At 45.2% G+C, this 18,570-nt stretch overlaps 1 protein-coding gene and 1 long non-coding RNA gene across 4 annotated transcripts in view; one reads left to right on the forward strand and one right to left on the reverse strand.

Annotated features, from left to right (window-relative positions):
• Positions 1-9,630: 9,630 nt before the first annotated feature.
• Positions 9,631-12,266, reverse strand: LOC116982744. The gene is made up of 2 exons (XR_004414526.1): positions 12,169-12,266; positions 9,631-10,588 (listed from the first exon to the last, which is right to left on the reverse strand). It is a non-coding gene; the product is annotated as an uncharacterized LOC116982744 (long non-coding RNA).
• Positions 12,267-12,440: 174 nt separating this feature from the next.
• mbtps1 (membrane bound transcription factor peptidase, site 1) overlaps positions 12,441-18,570 on the forward strand; it is an 85,246-nt gene continuing 79,116 nt past the window's right edge. For 2 of the 3 annotated variants that reach the window (XM_033036156.1, XM_033036158.1), the window contains exon 1: positions 12,451-12,576. The gene's annotated coding sequence lies outside the window, so the exon portion shown is untranslated. Of the gene's footprint in view, positions 12,577-18,570 lie in introns of all 3 variants that reach the window. The other variant, XM_033036157.1, reaches the window with a different exon arrangement.

Raw genomic sequence — 18,570 nt, forward strand, 5'->3', positions numbered from 1 at the left:
TCATTGAGCAGCTAGCATACGCCAACCAAGCGACTGTCATACTCCTGCAGGAGACACACTGCGAAACAGTGGAGAAACTCGCAATACCGGAATTCACACTAGCCACTTTCACACCAAGTAGTAAATATGGTCTGGTCACTTTCATCAAAGATGACACGGATTGGGCTATAGAAGGGAAGTCTGCAGAAGACTCAGATCTGGAATGGCTTGCAGTGAAGTTCCAGGATGTCACCATCATCAATGTGTACAAGCCTCCCCCAGTGTGTCTGGCTACAACATCCATACCAGTGTTCACCCCTTCTTGTGTATACTCAGATGATTTCAACTGCCAATGGGGCTATTCAAGATGTAATAGTGATGGAAACGGCCCAAAAAGGAAGAAAGATTCTAAGGGGAGTAGGAGGCAACTGTGGCTGACAAGAGAAGTTAGGAATTGAATAAAACTAAAAGAAAAGATGTATAACACAGCAAAGAGTAGCCGGAAGCCAGAGGATTGGGAAACTTTCATAGGACAACAGAAGGAAACAAAACGGGCAATACGGGCTGAAAAGATGAAGTACGAGGGGAAAGCTGGCCAGGAATGTAACGAAGGACAGTAAAAGCCTCTTTAGATATGTTAAGATTTAAAGAATAGCAAAGTCAAATGTGGGTCCCTTGAAGGCAGACACGAGTTAAATTATTATGGGGAACAAGGAAATGGCAAAAGAGTTGAACAGGTACTTGGGATCTGTCTTCACTAAGGAAGACACAAACAATCTCCCAGAAGTACGGGAGGACAGAAGATCTACGGGGGTCGAGGAACTGAAAGAAATTTTCATTAGACGAGAAATAGAATTGGGTAGGCTAATGGAACTGAAGGATGATAAATCCCCTGGGCCTGATGGTCTGCATCCCAGGGTCCTCAGGGAGGTGGCTCTAGAAATAGTGGACGCATTGGTGATCATTTTCCTATGTTCAATAGATTCAGGATCAGTTCCTGTGGATTGGAGGATAGCTAATGTTATCCCACTCTACAAGAAAGGAGCGAGAGAGAAAACGGGGAATTACAGACCAGTTAGCCTGACTTCGGTGGTGGGAAAGATGCTGGAGTCAATTATTGAAGAGGTAATAATGAGGTCGGGCCACCGTATTCGTCTACCTGCTCGTTTTCATTCCTCCAGTTCTGGGGATGGGGGGGGGGGGTCGTCATGTGGCGCCATCTGGTGGTTGAACCACTTATTGATCGAACCTTCGTCAGTAGAAATGGGATGGTCACATTCAGATTCAGATTCAGATTCAATTTTCAAAGGTTCAAAGGTTCAAAGGTTCAAAGGTTATTTATTGGTCACATACACCTAGGTGTAGTGAAATGCTTCTTGCCAATGCAGCACATAAAGAAAGAATACAGACATAACATTAATAAGAGATTTAAACATAAAGAACATCCCCCCACAATGGCTCCCACCATGAGGGAAGGCACAAAGTCCAGTCCCCAACCCCAGTTCACCCATAGTCGAGCCAATTGAGGCCTCCACAGTTGCCTCTACGGAGGCCCGATGTTCCTGGCCGTTCTCGCCGGGTGATGGTGCTCCGGCGTCGGGAGAATCCTCACAGCGGCTTGGGACACCTGGAACGGCCGCTTCCGTACTGGAGGCCGCGGTTTCCGAAGCCGACAAAGCCGCGCAGGTTGGAGCTCCACTACCGGCGATCTCGTCGCGAGATCCCAGGCTCCCGGTGTACAGTTCAGCGCCGCTGCCCGCAGCTGGCCGCTCCTCAGACCCGCAGCTCCGCGATGTTGTTCCCGGCGGTCTTCAGCTCACCGGAGCTCCAGCGCGGCGACCCAGGCAAGGCATCGCCCGCTCCACGATAGCGCTCCAGCGCTGTGCCGCTGCCGAAGCCGTGGTTCTGGGCGGTCCCCGTCAGGAAACACCGCTCCAGGCCCGCTGGTAGGCCGCGAGGACGGGTCGAAACTGCAGCCCGGAGAAAAGCCGCCTCTCCGACCAGGTAGGGACCCTGAAAGGTAGTTTCCCCCTTCCCCCCCCCCCCCCCCCCCCCCCCCCCCACATAAAAAAGTCTAGAACTCCAGAAACAAAAACACTTTAACTAACTAAAAATAAAAAAGAGATGAAAAGACAGACAGCTGCTGGCTGGGCAGCCGCGCACAGGTCAGCGCCCCCTCTCGACAATTTTAATTGTCATTGTCAGTGTACAGCACAGAGACAACGAAATGCATTTAGCATCTCCCTGGAAGAGCGACATAGCAAATGATTTGAATAAATAATAATAAGTGTCCGGGGGGGTGATTGGCAGTCACCGAGGTACGTTGTTGAGTAGAGTGACAGCCGCCGGGAAGAAGCTGTTCCTGGACCTGCTGGTTCGGCAACGGAGAGACCTGTAGCGCCTCCCGGATGGTAGGAGAGTAAACAGTCCATGGTTGGGGTGAGAGCAGTCCTTGGCGATGCTGAGCGCCCTCCGCAGACAACGCTTGCTTTGGACAGACTCAATGGAGGGGAGCGAGGAACCGGTGATGCGTTGGGCAATTTTCACCACCCTCTGCAATGCCTTCCGGTCGGAGACAGAGCAGTTGCCATACCATACTGTGATGCAGTTGGTAAGGATGCTCTCGATGGTGCAGCGGTAGAAGTTCACCAGGATCTGAGGAGACAGATGGACCTTCTTCAGTCTCCTCAGGAAGAAGAGACGCTGGTGAGCCTTCTTGATCAGAGCTGAGGTATTGTGGGTCTAAGAGAGGTCATCGGAGATGTTGACTCCCAGGAACCTGAAGCTAGAAACACGTTCCACCTCCGTCCCATTAATGTGGATGGGGGTGTGCGTGCTGCCCCTGGACTTCCTGAAGTCTACAATGAGCTCCTTGGTCTTCTTGGAGTTAAGGGCCAGGTTGTTGTCAGCGCACCATGCTGCTAAGTGCTGGACCTCCTCCCTGTAGGCCGACTCATCGTTGTTGCTGATGAGGCCAATCACCGTTGTATCATCTGCATACTTGATGATGGTGTTAGTATCATGTACAGGTGTGCAGTCATAGGTGAAGAGGGAGTAGAGGAGGGGGCTCAGCACACAGCCCTGTGGAACGCCGGTGTTCAGGGTGAGGGTTGAAGAGGTGTGCTTGTCTAACCTAACAGACTGGGGTCTGTTGGTTAGAAAGTCCAGTATCCAGTTGCAGAGGGAGGGGTCGATGCCCAGGTTACCGAGTTTGGTGATCAGTTTTGATGGTATAATGGTGTTGAATGCTGAGCTGTAATCGATGAACAGCATTCTTACGTAAGTGTCTCTGTTGTCGAGGTGGGAGAGGGCGGAGTGAAGTGCCGTTGAGATGGCATCCTCCATACTCCTGTTCTTGCGGTCACATGACTGAGTTTGGCGGAAGTTTGCAGTGAAGATCGTCATCAGTCAACGAGTGTGTCCTACAGCAACAGCAGGGACCTTGCTTGAACTCTTTAACACTCGTGTTTAAAAGCTGTATTGCCAATAAAGATAGTTTTATTCACAACGCGTGAATTACTATAATGTGCAGTTTTACACTTTTGAACATACCAGCAAGTATTTTGGATGTTAGAGGAAACCAAAGCATCCAGCAGGCAGGAAGAAGATGCAAACTCCATCCAGATTGAGGTGTGGATCAAACCTGGTTCACTGGGGCCTTGAGGTAGCAGCACTAACTGCTGGTGCTCTTTTGTGCAATTCACTGTATAATAGGATTCATTTGTTTACATGATTTATATTATATTAGCATGGCATCAGTTTTTCTTTAACATGCTTGAGCAATCATTCCAAAATAATTTTACGCAGCACAGTGGCAAGGGCAGCACAGTGGTATAGCTGCTGCCTCACAGCACCAGAGACCCAAGTTCCATCATGACCTCAGGTGTTGTCTCTGTGGAATTTGCACATTCTCTGTGTGACTGATAGTGATTCAGACATCAGGGTCAGGGCTGCGGGCATGTGGTCAGCGGAGGAGTCCAGAACGCTGGTATATTCTCTACTATCTTTAAAGTTATCAGGTTCACCATATAATTTAAAAAAACAGGAAAAAAAATTGAAATGAACGTGTTTTGGTATAGGCAATATCCCGAGTCCAGAAAAATCTGCTACTCTGACACTACACAAGCCTCAAGCATGCTGGTTTATCAGTTTGACTTTAATCCTGTCATCCCTTCTTGCATTTATAAAGTTCCTAGGCTTTTTCTTTAATCCATTCATGCATTTATAAAGTACCTTAGCCTTTTCTTGAATCTTCGAGTAGTCTTTGCCTTCGTAGTTTCTTTCTGCCTTGGATATGCTTATCTTTTATTTCTGCTACCTTGAATATTTCTGCTACCTTGAATATTCTCAAAATCTGGAGATCACATTAAAAATGATAAAATGTCAATACTCCAGATGTATACCAATTTTATTTTTTGTTGCTTTAATGTATCCTTAAGGTTATTATTTATTTCAATAGATCCCAATATGCTTATGCCTGCAATAGCGTTTTTCCACCAGTAGATGGTGCAACTGAAAGATCAGAAGGGTCCAGAGACGAGTTGGGACAATGCCACCTTATGCATCAGATGATCCAGATAGTGGAATGTATTGGAAATGTGGAGATGTAATACGGGTTGTACAAGCTCTATAATTTTCATTTCTGTAAGTGCAGCAGGGGTTGTTGGTTAGTTACGGTCGGGCACCTGTGACTTCAAACCCACCCAGATGGTTGAGATGATGAAATCGTCCCACTGAGTCCAAGCCAATCATCGGTCACCTGTTCTCACTTGGTCTATGTTATCCCACTTTGACATCTATCCCCTACACACCTTCTTCTTCTTTCGTGTGGCGTGCACAGCCTAAAGTTGTTGGACAACTTGTTCTATTTGATCTTCCGTTTGTGCACGTCGAGTTGATTACATTAGTCGAAACAGGGCGGACCACGTGAAGGTTGCAATCTTCCACCCCCCCCTACACACCAATTTACAGAGGCCAATAACCGCACATTTTTGGGACCTGGAGAAATACACGGAGGACATGCAAACGCTGTATGGTCAGCACTCGAGTTCAGGAATGAACCTGCGGTCTTTGACACTGTGAAGCAGCAACACTAACAGCACCGCTGTGTGTGCATCTTTTTTAGCACCCTCCTCAATTCAGGGGCAATTATGGGTGAACAATAAATAATGATAATGCCAGTAATGCTTTTGAATGAATAACATTCATAGAAAATAGGTGCAGGAGGCCATTTGGCCCTTCGAGCCAGCACCGCCATTCATTGTGATCATGGCTGATCGTCCCTATCAATAACCTGTGCCTGCCTTCTCCCCACATCGCTTGACTCCACTAGCCCCTAGAGCTTTATCTAACTCTCTCTTAACATTCAAAACATAGTTTGAGAATGGTCATTGTCCATCTTTTTTTCAGTAACTGAAAGATTCAGTGCAGAAAGCAATGTATTGTTTGTTTTAATACGCATAATACACAACCATTATTTAGAGTACTTTTTGTTTTTTGTGTCTTTTGATGTCTTACTTACCTTTCACCATACCTGTAGTTCAATCTAAAAACTCCTTTTCTGGATGGATAATACTTATACACTGAGCATGTACATTTGATAAGGAATTTCCAACTTGCATCAATTGATTTCTGGGTTGCCTCATTGGGTGCTGATTTATGAGTTTGATTTTTTTCCCAAATGTTGAGAAAAGCTGTAAATTACAATCACAGAATTTTATTTCAGGCAAATCTTGTGCTTAAAACATTAATTAACAGCTACTCCCATCTGTTATCCGTGGCTTACAAACGAACAAAACCTGTGGTTAAAGCAGCCGTTTGTTTGACAGTTAGAAAACATTGAAAGATTACTTATCAAGACAGAACAAGGAACTGCAAGTATTAGTTCACATAAATAGACACAAAGTGCTGGAGTAAATCAGCGGATCAGGCAGCATCTCTGGAGAAAGTGTAGAGGTGACATTTTGGGTGAGAACCCTTCGTCAGACTACTTGTGGTGGGCGGGGATGGGGAGAAAGCTGGAAGAGAGAAGAGGCAGGACCAATAGTGATAGGTGAATACAGGTAAGGGAGGGTTCCTAGGTTAATTACCAAAATTGGAGAATTTGAATGTTCATATCGTTGGGTTTTCAGCTACTCAAGTGGAATACGAGTGCTGTTCCTCCAGTTTCCATGTTGCCTCCCTCTGGCAATGGAGGAGGCTCAGGACAGAGAGGTCAAGATGGGAGTGGGCAGGGGTGTTAAAATGGTTAGCAACTGGGGATCCCGTAATCCTTGTGTTCGGCAAAATGGAAGCCTCATCTGAGGTTGGTCTCACCGAAGTAAAGGAGGCCACATTGGGAATACCGGATGCTGTAAATAAGGTCAGTGGAGGTGTACGTGAACCTCTGTCTCACTTGAAAGGATTGCTGCCATTCCTGGGTGGATGTGAGGGAGGAGGTATAGGGACACGTGTTACATCTCCTGCAGTTGCAGGGAAAAGTACCTGGGATGGGGGTAGTTAGGTGACACAGAGGTTCACATGCACCTGCTCGAACTTCATCTATGCCATCCTTTCTTTGCTTATCAAGAACATGTTTGATTTTTCTTGGTTGAAATCCAAAGAGCATTAAAGCAATTTTATCTTTTTTCCCCCTACTTTGACTCCAAATTTATATGTTCTCTCTTTCCTTGATTCATTCTGGTTTCTTATCAAAGATGGATGTCAGGGTAGAAACAAGGAACTGTAGATGCTGGTTTATGTAAAAGGCTGGAGTAACTCAGTAGATCAAGCAGCATCTGTGGAGAACATGGACAGGTGACGTTTTAGATCATGACCTATCTTCAGACGTTTAGGGGAGGGGGTGAAGGTGGAAGAGAGGAGGGGCAGGACAATGCCCGGTAGGTAATAGGTGAATACAGACATGGGAGAGATGGTTGGAACAAGGACTGATCTCAGGGTATTAATGGTGGAACTTACTCTGGCCATGGAGGCCCAGGACAGAAAGGTGGGATTCGGAATGGTAAGGGGGAGTTGAAGTGCTGAGCCACTGGGAGATCAGGTTGGTTGGCCAGAGTGAGTCCTGCCGCAAATTGGAGGAGCAGCACCTCATATTTCGCTTGGGTAGTTAACACCCCAGTGGTATGAACATTGACTTCTCCAATTTCAGGTAGTCTTTGCTTTCTACCTACTTCCCTTTCCCTTCCCAGCTCTCCCACAGCCTACTGTCTCCGTCTCTTCCTCGACCCAAAATCTATTCCTATAACCTGTCACCTATTCCTTGGCTCCATAGATGCTGCGTCACCCGCTGAATTTCTCCAGCATTTTTGTCTACCTTGGACATGGATAGGGAAGGTTTAGAGGTATATGGGCCACATGTGGGTAAACGGGACTAGTTTAGAACGGGCATCTTTGTCAGCATAGCAGACGTTTGAAGAAGGGCTTGTTGCCTTGCCATGATATATAATTTATATTTTTGTATGTTGTCTGAGTCCATGTGTCTGTGATGTTGCAGCGAGCAAATTTTTAATTGCACAGTGCAGGAAAGGGAGCTATTTTGGACCAAGCAACTCGCTGGGGCAGCACATATATGATGGTTAAGCGTTTGATGACCTAAAACCCTTTCTAGAAGACATTGATAATTCCAGTGTCTTACTGACTAAAAGTCAATGGAGGTTGGCATCACAATTAGAAGTTCTGCTTGCTCACCCTTATGCAGTCACCAAAAAGCTGCAAGCAGAGGATTTAATTCCTAGCACATTCCTATGGCAGTGGAAAAATTTAATATTTCACCTATCCAAAGCTGGAGGATTAATTAATGAAGGAATTGTATCATCAAGACAGGGTCTGCTACTTGAAAATCAGATCTTGTTAGCTGCTGTCTACGTAGATCCAATGAACCGAATCTTGTTGAGCGAAGATCAAACTACTAAAGCAAAAGAGGCCCTCTGTGATGTTGCAGTTCGGATAAAAGGGCTACTACCTGAAAAGACAGAACCACAAAATGAAGATGGGAGTACCGAATCCTTATCATCCTCTTCAAATGATGAAGTGTCAGATTTTGCAAAATCTATATTACTAAAAGTCTGATCTTGACCACTTCCTGTTGTTCTGTATATTGATTTTAGAAAAAACGCTGCCACTTACGGCTGTGATATTTGGTCATCTTAGAGTCCCCTTCCGCTGCGCAGGACAAGAGGATTTTTCCCATCGATTAAAAATAAAAGAGTTATTGGTGTTTAAAAAATGTTGAGATTTTCTCTCCTGAAGGCCATGCCCCTTCCAGAGGGACTATAAAACCCCAAAGTGTTGAGTGCCTTAGTCAGTCTCTGCAAGATGGGGGAGCGAGAGGGTCACCTCTCGGTCTGAGCTGTAAATAACACTGAACACATTTCTACTAAACTGTGAGTGGTTTTACTGACCTGCCAGTGCCCTTAATGTGGTTTGAAAATATAATTTGGAAATGCTAAAGCTGTGTTGCCTTTGGTTTGGAAATGCTAAAGCTGTGTCGCCTTTCGTTTGGAAATGCTAAAGTTGCCTTGCCTAATTAAAGTTGCCTTGCCTAATTTAAGTTGCCTTGCCTTCTATATAATTAAGTCTAATCTTGACCACTTTCTGTTTGCGCTTTATATTGATTTTAGAAAAAACACTATCACGTCCGGCTGAGATTTTTGGCCATCTTACTCAGAGTCCCCCTCCGCTCATCAGGTGCCGAGGATTTTTCCCATCGATGAAAAATAAGAGTTATTCGTGTTTAAAAAATGTTGAATTTCTCGCTCCTGTCAATCACACCATGAAGGCCATGCCCCTTCTGGTGGGAGGGGGGAGGGACTATAAAACCCAGAAGTGTGGGCGTGACTCAGTCTCTGCAATGGCCGTGCACCCTGCTTGAAATGGTATGAAACTGCACTTGAATTTGGTGGCCTTGCACCCTGCTTGAAGTGGTAAGAAACTGCACTTAAATTTGGTGGCCTTGCACCCTGCTCGAAATGGAATTTCAAGGAATAGCCGTGAGTCAACTGTCACCAGCCGTGAGTGAGTGAGCTGCCTGCCCAAGACTCCATTCAGCCCTCAATGTCCATACCAGCCAGCTGGAAAGTAGTACCTTCAGCCCACAACACCCATACTAGTGCTCCAGAAAGCCCCCCTCCCCCTCCCCCCACTGGCCACCAGGTATTGGAATTGGTGGAGAGGTGGAATATTGCGTTGGGGGACCAGCCCTCCCGTGTGATGCTGGGACCCAATGGGTCCCACAGTCTAGTATTTAGATAAAATTGAACAGTCGAGAGTAAAGCGTTCCCGTTTAAACTTGCGAAGACACCCTTTTGATGTTAAACTAATGGAATTTAAGCAAGAATTTCTTGGTGGTTTAAAAGTAGAGAAATATAATCGCTCATCTTAACTTACAGTACAAGAAGTCATCCCTGCTTATCTAGAAATAGTAAAATTTGCAGCTATGATAGTAACAGCCATACCACCCACTCAGGTCAACGTGGAGAGACTATTCTCCGCACTGAAAATAATTAAATCAGATTTAAGGGTTTCAATGAAAGCAGATCTGGCAGAAGCAATTCTGTTCCTAAGGACAAGTATTAATACATTTTAGGTATGTACTTTTGTGGCAAACTTAACTACCTGCATTAAGTTTTAATTTCTCTTGCACGTGATAAAAAATTTTGGTCATAATTTAGCTCATACCTGTGGCTTTAGTTTAATAAATTTTGGAGTAATGCTTTTCTAATTTTGATTTAATTCAATGGAATTTTAATTTTGTCATATTCCTATATGTTTTTTTTCCCTATTTTAGCATAATGAATCATGTTTTTTTTCCAATAATAAACTATAAAAATGCCACAATAGCATAGCTACAACCATTAGACTCAAAACCTTAAGGACATGGGTTTAAAAGGTAGCCTGATGATTCATGTAGTTCTTATGAAATGCTATCTTGTGTAATGTCATCATAGCAGATTTAGAATTATTATACCTAGGGGTCGGGGTCGGAGTCAGATACACAAGAAATCAAGGAGAATGATGTTTTGGGTATCGACTCCACAGCCCTGTGTACTACCTGATGAATGTTGGATCTATCCAGTGCTAAATCTATCCTTCATTCATTGCAAGTCAATACTATGAATAGCTCACACTTATGTTCATTTAATCAGATGTTGTGGACTTCACTGTCAAGGCAGGCACTTGTGCCCTTTCCCTAATTGTTATTTAACCTTGCTGCTTGCTAGATAATTTGAGAAGGCAATACCTGGAAAGATGGCGCAAAAGCCAGGGGACTCTTTGTGTGCTGGTCCCAGAAGGGGATCTGCTATCATACACTGCAATCACTTTATTCTTTCAAATCTTTATCTCCACAGCAGCACTTCTTCTGTACACTGTGGATGGCTTGATTGTAATGTATCGTCTTTTCGTTGACTGGCTAGCACGCAACAAAAAAATGTTTTCACTGTACCTCGGTACACGTGACGATAATAAACTAACTAAAAAGTCAATCACACAAGCTCCACATGAGGTCAGGATCAAACCCAGTTCTACCAGGTGCACCACAGTGCTGGTCAATTGACAGATAACTTTTTCGGATCAGCATCCTTTTCTTGCTTCCGTAAAAGACATCAGTGAACTAGTTGGGATGATGAAAATACAGGAATTTTGTGATCACCATTATTAATTTTTATTCTAAATCAACGATATTGGCACCATAATATAACCATTCTGTTGTGCAGCACCAGCTACCAGCAGGTGGCCAGGTGCACCATATACAAGAAACGCTGCAATTGCTGAGAAACCTGTTGCCGTGACCAAATGAAGGGCTGAAACTATCAAAGCATTGCTATACTTAAACATGGCACTCCACTCACATGAATTTCTGATTCACTAGTTGCAGATAGCTTAAGCATGCTCATTTTCCACACCTCAGTTACTAGAATATCTTGCCAGGTTTCTGATGTTTCCGTTATAACTGTGAAGATTTAACTGAGGAGCATAAACAGGAAGACCTGCCCGACATGCCAGGCAGGTCAAAGAAAACAAACCTAAAATGTCTTTCCAGATGAAGCAGTGATTCACTTGCACTTCTTCCATTCTAGTATTCGGTGTTCACAATGTGGTCTCCTCGAAGCCAAATGCAGATTGTACTCAGTCTGCAGGGGTGATCCTGTACTTGATGATATCTGAAGAAGTGTTCCAACCCAAAACATCACCTATTCCTTTTCTCCAGAGCTGCCTGATCCGCTGAGTTACTCAGGTTATGATAATGACTCAGGCCACAGAAGGAACTGCAGATGCTAGGATCTTGAGCAAGACACAAACTTTTGGTTACGATAATGGTTTAACTTTTTTTTTTTCTGCTGGGCATGTCTTCCTGCTCTGTAATTCACAACTCCTACACCAGAACTCCTACAATCTTCTGTCTATGTTCTCACTCTCTCATTGCTCCAGATAACTTTTAAGGCAGGAGTGGCACAGCTGGTAGAGCGCCAGAGTCCGGGGTTATTCCTGACCTCAGGTGCTGTCTGTGTGGAATTTCCTCCGGTTCCTCCCACATCCCAAACTCATGTGGGTTTGTTGATTAATAGGCCTCTGTAAATTGATCCTTGTGGGCAGATAGTGGATGTGAAAATGAGATAACATAGAAATAGGTTGATCGATGGATGGCATGGATTCGGTGGGCCGAAGGGCCTGTTTTCATGCTGTATCTCTAAATACACAAGAGACCACGACTCATCTACACGACTCATATTCCCTCACCCACCGAGTTCCTCCAGAAACCTGTTCCTTTGCATGTTTGCAGCTTATCCCCATGTTTTTTTTAAATCTTATTCGAGATGTAACCACCCCCTTCTCCTTTCCCCCCCTACAGTTCATCAAGATTCTGACGAAGTGGCTTCTTCGTTTAGAGATACAGCGGGGAAACAGCCCCTTCGGACCGAGTCTGTGCCGATCAGCGATTCCCACACATTAACACTATCCTACACACTAGGGACAATTTACAACGAGGCCAATTAACCTACAACCCGCCTTTTGGGTGTGTATGCAAACTGGAGTGGAGCGCCCAGAGAAAACCCACGCGGGAATAATGTACAAACTCCGCACAGACAATACCCGTAATCAGGATCGAGCCCGGGTCTGGCGCTGTGAGGCAGCAACCCTACCGCTGCACCACCTTCTACGGACGCCCTCTTCCCACAGTTGCGGCCTAACCTGCTGAGTTTTCTCAGTGTTTTTCTGCTTTTCTCCTGTCTGCCGGCCCTCTGCGAGAAGCGCCAGGGCGGATGCAGCAACTGGCTGCTCCAGGCGTTGCAAACCCGCGCCCCGTGTGGCGGCACCGAGAACTGCCTCCGTCGGCTCGGTTCGGCCCCCTCCCCCAACGTGAACACGTCACCTCAGCGGGCGACACCAATTGGCCCACAGCGCCGTTAGTCCAACGTGCCCGTGGCTATGGTTGGCCCGGCTCGGTGTCAATCAGCTGGAGGGGGCGGGCCGTCCCGAGGGGTTGTCAGCGAGCGGTTGTCAGCGCTGCTCGAGCGTCGTTGGAGCCGCTGGGAGGTGAGGGTCGAGCTGGGTCTGACCGGACTGCACCGCTCCGGCCTCTTGTTCACGGGCTTCGTGGTAATGTCCGATTGATGCCGTGCGCTTGCCGTCTATGGGGACGCGGGCCTTGTTATTGCCCACTAGTTAAAGGGACTGCTCGGGGAACGGGGCGCTTTAGGCCCTCGGAGGGAGGGAGAGCCAGCCAGGCTGGGGGCTTGAACCTCCTGCCTCGCTGCTTTCTGCAACCTCTGTCGTTGCAGCTGATGCTACGATCGAGAGAGGCCTTGTAGGTTCATGGTGGCAGTGGCCGCAGCGGCGGCTACAAGGAGGGTTTCGGCCTCACAATGACCCTCCTTGTGTCCCCTACTCTTGTTGCTCAGGCAGGGCAGTTAACTGCACAAGGCGGTGCTGTATTTATTGACCATAGTTTTTTAAGAGCAATATTGTTCATTTGTTGCGATACTTGCGGTTCGTTATGTTAACCAACGCTGCAAAAAAAAAAACGTGCCTATTTAAAGAAAACAAAAAGGGGCAATAATCACGTGTTTTGTGTTTTTAATATTAGTAAGATCTATGTTTTATTTTATGACGAATGAATGGCGGTTGTAATGAAAACTGCAACACGAAATACATAATCTGGGTGATTGGTTGTGCTTTGAAACTTTCAAGGGTCGGCTCCCAGCTGTTTCTAGAACTGACATGGAATGAATCAGTTGTGAAATATATTGAGGAACAACACTATACTGTGTTGCTACAAGAACTAATTGGTGTTAACCAAATTTTTGCATTTTTTGGTTTTTGCCTCCAGACCACCAATTTACTTATCTAATTTAGAATGGTAAAGGTATCTTGTGTATTTTTACTTCCTCTTAAAAGAATGATCTCATCTATCTATATTACTAAAAACTCTTCTCTTGTTTGTGTATGTGTGTCATCTGGGCACAATCTGGTTAATTCCTATTTTCTTCCAAACGCTAGGCCACAGCTTTCCCAATTTCACACATTCTACTCACATTTTTCCCGTCGAGGTAGTAAACATCTTCCCGTCACATTCCCACCTATATTTCTGAACTTTTTAATTGTTTAAAGTTTTAAAAACAGCCCGAAAACTCGCCCATTTCGGGAAAAAAACCCCGATTGACATCACAATGCACTCGCAAGGCACGACTGGACACTCTGGGAAGGAGAGGCATTCCAGCGTCGCGTTGTGGCGGCTGCTGACGTCCGGTGGGGAGGGTGGTGCTGGAGCTGGAGTGAGGGCTGAGCTTGGGGCTTCGGATGTGGTTGTGACCGGGGCCGAGAAAGAAGCCGCCACTGTAACCAAGGACGAGCCTGGGTCCGTGGTCAGGGACGAGCCCGGAGATGACGTCGTAGCCTGCGCTCTAGCCCAGGCGGTGGCCGAGCTAACGGCTGGAGACAACAGCCAGGTCCGGATCGAGTACGAGTTCCAGGCCCTGGAGCTGCTCTGTGACCTGGGTAGGTCCTGGGGCAGGGAATGGGAAATGAGGAGGTGGGGATGGGGTGGTTGAGAGAGATGCCGGGGGGGGGGGTGAGGGGTGTGGAGGAGGGAGCTGCCCCCTCCCTATCTACCTTCACCCCTCCTTCTCCATCCCCTCCCTCGCCCCCCCCCCCCCCCCCGTCCCTCTCCACCCCCTCCCGTACCTCTCCACCCACCCCCTCGTCCCTCTGTTAGGCACGGATTTGGTGGGCCGAAGATCCTGTTTCCGCGCTGTATCTCTAAACTAAACTAAATTCTCATTGTCATTGTTCAATCCTCTCTCCTCTAATTCTGGCCCACTTGTAAAAACATTTATTTTTGTTTTTCTCCTCCTGGACCACCCCTTCATCCAAAATGCTACATTTTCAATGTTACAAGAAAAGTAACACCTCGTTGCCTGTCAAAGGCTTGGGCTGCTGGTACCCTGTAGTGCTGAAATTTCCAATGTCTGGCCCAAAACCAAAATGATTGACTATGCCATTGTTACAGGCCGTCTGGGGTGTGTTGGGTTTGTACAGTTTTAAAATTTCTTCAACTATAACATCCCTTTGCTGTTCTCAATTTATTCTCTTAATTAATTCAATCGGTGTAATATAAGTTCCTGGTGTCTGACATTTGGGGGCTATTATGTTTTATAAAAATGTAATATTTGTGTTGTATCTATATGGGCTTTGATCTGTTTTTACAATGCAAGTTAAAGATTTTAACATTTTCTGTCAGTAATCTCACTTCTAGTGGTTGGTTATTTTGTTTCAGTAGTTGTTGAGAATATTTGGTACTAGTAGCTCTCTCAAAATACCTTCTCCTCTTGGTCGGCAGTGATAACTTTTTTTTCCCTCACTCAACTTTTCACCAGATCAAGACAACAGAACTTTGACAGACAACGATTATCGACATTAGAATTATATGGAAAGCAATAGGGCAATTGGAATTAAAGAAATGAATGGAATCACAAGAAACTGCAGATGCTGGAATCTTGAGCAAAACACAAATTGCTGGAGGAACACAGCAGCTCAGGCAGCACTATAAGTTGGATAATTCAGCACTAAGCTACCCAAGCGGAGAATGAGGTGCTGTTGCTCCAGTTTGCATATGGCTGCATTCTGGCAATGGTGGGGCCAAGGACAGAAAGATTTGTATGGGGAAGGAGTTAAAATAGTTAACAACTGGAAGGTCCAGCAGGTCTTGGCGGGCAGAGTGCGAGCGCCTGGTCTCGCTGATGTAAAACAGGCCTCATTGGGGGCATCGGCTGCAGTAGATGAGGTTTGAATAGGTACATCTGAACATGTCTCACCTGGACGGGCTGCTGGGATCATTGGTCGTAGAACCATACAGCTCAGAAATAGGCCGCTCAACTCAACTTATCCATACTGACCAAGATGCCCCATCGAAACTAATCCCATTTGCATGTGTTTGACCTACATGCCTCGAAACACCTCCTGTCCAATTGTCTTTTAAATGTTGTTTTTATCCTGCCTCAACTACCTCCTCTGGCAGCTTATTCCATATTACAACCATCCTGAATGCAGTATTCCAAATGCAGTCTCATTAACGTCTTGAACAATTGTAACACAACGTCCCAACTTCTATACTCAATACCTTCACTGATGAGAGCCAATGTACCAAAACCTGCCTTCACCCTATCTACCTGTGACACCACTTTCCGGGAACTATGTACCTGTAGATCCTGTAGATCCCTGTGCTCTGCAATATTCCCCACGGCTGTCATTCACTATGTCCTGGTTTGACTTGCCAAAATGCAACACCTCGCACTTTTAGCATTCCTCAGTCGATCACGGTGCTACTATAATTTTTGTTAACTATCTTCACTGTCCTTTGATGGAAGTGAGGAAGGATGTGAAGGGCATGGTGTTACATGCGTATTTTCAGGGAATACGGGGAGGGAGGCGAGTTTGGTGGGAAGGACCAATGCGTTGCAGATGGAGTGGTTTTTATGGAAAGGGGTGGAGATGTGATTGATAATGTTGAGGGTAGAGTAAATGTTGCAGACTGATGTGTTGGATGTGGAGGTTGGTGGTATGAAATGTGAGGACGAGGAGAACTCTACCCTTGTTCTGTGTGGGGGGAGAGGGTGTGAGAGCAGAGAAGGGGGACAGATGAGACGTGTGAGAATTCTATCCACATTGGCTTGGGAGAACCATGTTCACTGAAGAAACAGGAAATCTCTGGGGTTCTAGACTGGAAAGTCCCATCTTGAGAGCAGTGCAGAGGAGGTGGCGAAATTGAAGGCAAGGGAATAGCATTCTTGAAACGAAGCAGGGTGGGAGGGGGTGTAGTCAAGGTAACTGTGGGAGTCGTGAGTTTGTAGAAGACTGACCCTCTTCAAACTTTGTCGACTGCATTCCATTCTCCCTGTGTAGCCTCCTTTACACTGGCGAAAAAAAGTGTAGATTTAGCAATTATTTCTCTGAACACTTGAACTCACGTCGTCCTGGATCTTCGAGTTGCTAACCATTTTAACATCCCATTTCCATAGTGTTTTCTGCCCTTGGCCACCTCCATTGTCATTGTGAGGCCACATGCAAGCTGGAGAGACAGCACCTCGTATTCTGCTTGTGCAGGATGTTGGGTTCTCCAACTTCAAGTAATCACTAGGCGCACCCTCTCTTCCATGCCCCCATCATGCTCTCATTGCTCCCATCATCTCTGAACCTTGCTCTTTTTCCCCATCTTTGCACACATCTCCCATCCATTGAATCCTTCATTTTCCTTTTGTCCCATCTTTCCATTCTCTCCCCTGTCTCCTTCCACCCTCATATCTACCTCTAGCGTTACATTTCACTCTTCCTCTCCTTATTTGACACCCTTTTTCACTTCCAGCCTTTGTCGCTTACTTCAACCATCTGCCTATCACCCATCCCCCTCTGCCCCCCCCCACCACCGTCACCGTGTATCCACCTATCACTTAAGATAGACACAAAAAGCTAGAGTAACTCAGTTGGTCAGACAGCATCTCAGGTGAAAAGGAATAGGTGACTTTTCAGGTCGATACACATATTCAGACTAGCTCCACCTATCACATGCCCAGCTTTGTCCCACACCCACCATTCTTTTCAGCTTTCACCCCCTCTCCCACTCCTCTGTCTGAAGAAGGGTTCCAACCCGAAACATTGCCTGTCCATACCCTCCCAAGATCCTGCCTGAGTTTTTGAGTATCTCAAGCTCAAAATAAAAGTGCAGTTTCCCCTCTTTTTATAATTCATGAATGTCTATTTTAATTCTTTTTGGAAAAGGTGGTTAGAAGGTTTTTGTTTTGCAATTAATTTCGATCCAGACTTAGAAGTGAAATATTTTTGGATCTTATTAACAGTTAATATTAGTAACATTTAACAGTTTAATTATCAACAAAATATGCACAGATTTAATAAGAGCATAGCAGTTGTCTCCTGGCTTCTGCGAGAAAAGTTTGCTGCTCTTGCAACTTGAATAACTTGAATAACTTGCTAGCCCACTGCTGAAGTAAATGGACTGAGTTTAGACCAGATAGGTTAAGGATGGCAATAATTAACTTAGTTTCTATGACCAATCTTGCAACTTTTTTTTCCTGTAGTTGTGGTTTGCATACTACATGTTTTATTTTTTGCTATTGACTGTTATACTCACTTTTTCGATTTCAGGTCCAGTACCATAACTCCTGTATCCCAAGTATTGGAGTTATAAATTAAGTTTTTGTTTGTTATCTATGAGTAGAGTATTGTGCTTGCAGACATGTTTTGCTGCTGCAAGTAAGCATTTCATTGTACCATTTTCAATGCATAAGACCATAAGACAATGTAGCATTCTTGATGTACTGCAGATAATCTCAGGAGGGTTGGGAAACTGGAACTGGTTTGTTATTAGATAATAGTTTTAACATTGGGGAGATTAGGGCCAAAACATACTTTGCCATGATCTGTGTAAGTTTTCTGTTTGATTTTCAGCATCTTTTTATTTAAATGTGGGTACAATCTGGAGTGAAAAAAAATCTTGGCTAAGTGATTTATGGGGATGATAAATTACAACAGCTCTTAAAGTAACCATCTGTTAATCATTATTTCCTTGGCTGCTGTCATTGCCAAGTGGGTGAGGCATTTCTGTCCTGTTCAACAGGATTTGAAGGTGTGAGCCATTCTGTTATTAATGAGCTTTAGAAATAATGGATGTTTTCAGGTGTTGTAATTTTAACTTTTGTCCACATAGCTCAAAGTGGGGATGAGTATAATTGCAAACAACCTTCTTGCAACCTTTTGGACATCTTCCAAATGTAATGAAACCGAGTCACTGTTGTAATCTATGAGTGAACTTTTTGTTTTGCTACACAAGCTCATGTAATTTCAGGTTGAATAAAAGTCTTTGCTTTCCATGCTAAGTTCAATGGGCCAGTTGCTTTTTCTTTTAACCAACTGTGGTTCAACGTTACGCCTTGAGTCCTCTGATTGGGAGACTATACTTTCCTGCTTGCTTCTAAGTAAACAAATGATCTCTGATACAGTAAACCCTCGTTATAACGGACCGTGGGTGGGGGGGGGGGGAATGGTGTCTATTAATGCCGATTTTCCACTATAACTGGGTAC

This window comes from Amblyraja radiata, chromosome 17, assembly GCF_010909765.2.
Source record: "Amblyraja radiata isolate CabotCenter1 chromosome 17, sAmbRad1.1.pri, whole genome shotgun sequence".
Taxonomy (NCBI): Eukaryota; Metazoa; Chordata; class Chondrichthyes; order Rajiformes; family Rajidae; genus Amblyraja; species Amblyraja radiata.